General features: G+C 42.1%; 1 pseudogene; it reads right to left on the reverse strand.

Annotated features, from left to right (window-relative positions):
• Positions 1-688: 688 nt before the first annotated feature.
• LOC127691912 (60S ribosomal protein L32-like) lies at positions 689-2,138 on the reverse strand (annotated as a pseudogene).
• Between the last annotated feature and the right edge of the window lie 885 nt (positions 2,139-3,023).

Below are 3,023 nucleotides of genomic sequence, written 5' to 3' on the forward strand. Positions count from 1 at the left end.
TTTTTTTGTTGTTGGTTTTTTGGATTTGGTTTTTTCAAGACAGGGTTTCTCTGTGTAGCCCTGGCTGTCCTAGAACTCACTCTGTAGACCAGGCTGGCCTTGAACTCAGAAATCTGCCTGACTCTGTCTCCCAGAGTGCTGGGATTATAGGCGGTGGTGGCGCACGCCTGTGGTGGGATTACAGGCATGCGCCACCACCGCCCAGCTGCCAGTTCATTTTTTTTATTCAGAGTGTCTTCCAGCCTGAATTTTATTGCCCTTACAGGTGGCTTCAAGTTTTTTCAAAAGTGTGACGTGACTCCTATTTTTAATGTATTACAAATCTACTTCAACATCAATGACTCTCAGCAGAGGGTGTTTATTGGCTCCTTTGATCAGGGCTCTGCAGGGAAAAGATCCTCCCAACCCCTGGTTTGGAGCTCTCAGCAGGAGTAAAATCACTAATGAAGCAAGAATTTCTCTTGTTTATTTTTCTAGAAGAGAAAAGAAAGACTCTTTGAAAAGAATTCTTTACTAAAAAGAAAGGAAAATATATGATTGTCTGTGTTCCCCACTTCCTGTCCAGGCAGCTAAACAGAAGGATGAAGGTCCAAGAATGTACTCTGGAACCCTGAGAAAGCCTCAGAAATGCCAGAGCCCACAGCACCCTCTCTGGGCCTCCCTTATCTGTTAAAGAGGACACGGGATCTTATTCAGGAAGTCGTCTGAATAACACGTAAAACACTGGAACAAAAATGGACGCGCGGAAACTGCTTATTAGATGTTGGGAGCTTTGGATGACGGTAGAAACAGCTGTGTAATGTTCGTTGGAAGAGTGGAAAGCTTCAGTGTCGTGATGTAGCTCTGTGACGAAGTGCTGGCCTGGCACATGTGACTCCTCAGTGCCCAGCATGGTCATGGTTTACAGTTGAGCCTTTTCGCTAGATCACTCAGGGACAATAAAGGACTTATGGAAGAAAGACACTTGGTCTGGCACTTTCCATAGCTGGTTTCTCTTCCAGCAAGCTCATATAGACTGCTAGTCTTTCGTGAACTGGGAGAACTAGAGAAGCTGTTAGAACAGAGGTCATGACCCAAGCAATTGCAGTCCATAGAGGGAGATATGAGCAATTTACAACAATAATTGTACACATTTATTTATAGGTTGCCTTTGGGGTGGGTTGGCATTTTGCAAATATTGTCCTATTTGGCTTTGAACAGACTGTCGGAAATAGCTTTAAAACTGACAGCAAGAGTTCAGAGAACCTAAATGTGAATGTGAGCCGTTAAGACACCAAATGAAAGCACAACCCTACATTTCCTCCTTAAAATCTACAATAGACATTCTATAGAGATATACATATTATAGATAGAGATAGGCAGATTCTCGTTATGTAACTCCAGCTGGCCTAGACCTCACTGGTAGTGCAGGCTACTCTCAAATTCGTGGAGGTCTCGGTCCCTGCCACCTGACCTGACTGCTGGGATACTACATTACATGTACTAACATAATGAATTATCAAGAGAACTATTCTGCCTAAAGGAACGTAGAGAGGGCAATATTTACATTAAACAGTGATGTGCTTTGCATGGGCTATAGATTAGACTAATTTCCCTTTCTTCTCACCTCAAAAAGAAGAAGAAAACCAAAAAAGAAAAAAAGAAAAGAGAAAGAAGCAAAAGATTTTCTATCTGAAATTAATTTATACACATTTTTGGCAGTTTCTATGGTTTTATTTAAACACAAAACATGCACACAAGCCATCTGTTCATTTTCTTCGCTGCGTAGCCTGGGTTGGGTTTGGTGACTCTGATGGCCGGCTGTGCTGCTCTTTCTACAACGGCTTTTTGGTTCTTAGAGGACTCATCGTGAGCAATCTCAGCATAGGAAGATTTGTCCCACAGCCGCAGCACTTCCAGCATCTTGACGTTGTGGACCGGAAACTTTCGGAAGCTGCTGGGCAGCATGTGCTTGGGTTTCTTGTTGCTCTGGTAACCAATGCTGGGCCCTTGAACCTTCTCCGCACCCTGTTGTCAGTGCCTCTGGGTTTCCGCCAGTTTCGCTTAGTTTTCACATAGTGGTCCGACTAGTGCCTGATGAACTTCTTGGTCTTCTTTTTGACAATCTTGGGCCTCACTAGAGGCCGGAGGGCAGTCATGATGCCTTTTACAAATGTCAGAACCCACGTTAATAAAGAAATGGGGAAGTGGGACTGCGTGTCTTGAGGGATGTTGCAGAGTGTCTTCCGAGCAAACTGGAGATGGAGTGGGCGCCTCTGCTCGACTTGCTCTCCCTCCTGCTTCCGAATCTGGCAGAATACTAGTAGCTTATATGTTTTTGATCAACATCATACTGTTTAATCATAGGATATATGTGAACACTGACATTCTCAAACCACGCCTCCTTCTCCTAGAAGAAAGTGCTCCCGCGCACACACATGCTCACCATATATCAGAGATTTCTTTTCTTTTTAGTTCTTTTAACAATTTCATACATGTAGATGCTAAGTTTCAGTCATTTCTACTTCCATTGCTTTCTCTCATTTCTCCTCCTTCTCCCATTGAAACCGTCTTTTTTCTCAACAGGCACTTCTCCTATTTGTACATTGTTAACGTCTGTGAGTTTAATTGGGGTTGCTTAGGTGAGCATAGATGAGAGGTTATATGTTGCAAGTGATAGAGGAAAGGAATAGAAAATTGTATGAGGTAGTGCGACTTATTGGTGCCTATGCCATTGAAGAAAGTGGTAATCTCACACCAAGCCAACCCAAGTGTCAGGAGTCACTCGGAACAATGGGGCCTCATGTATCATGGATTTAAATTCCAACAGATCATGATAAATTTTCACAAGGCTTAAGTAGAGTCATACACCAAAATGTTAATATGGATTATTTCTAGTTTTACAAGTTTTGAGTTTCTGGAATGCAATTTGTTTGCTTCTATATATTTTGTATGTTTTCTGAACTCAACCTTTATCACTCTTACAATCAGATTATATATATGCACATATATATATTATATCATACATTACATATTTATTATAT

The sequence above is a fragment of the Apodemus sylvaticus genome, chromosome 9 (genome assembly GCF_947179515.1).
Source record: "Apodemus sylvaticus chromosome 9, mApoSyl1.1, whole genome shotgun sequence".
Lineage (NCBI taxonomy): Eukaryota > Metazoa > Chordata > Mammalia > Rodentia > Muridae > Apodemus > Apodemus sylvaticus.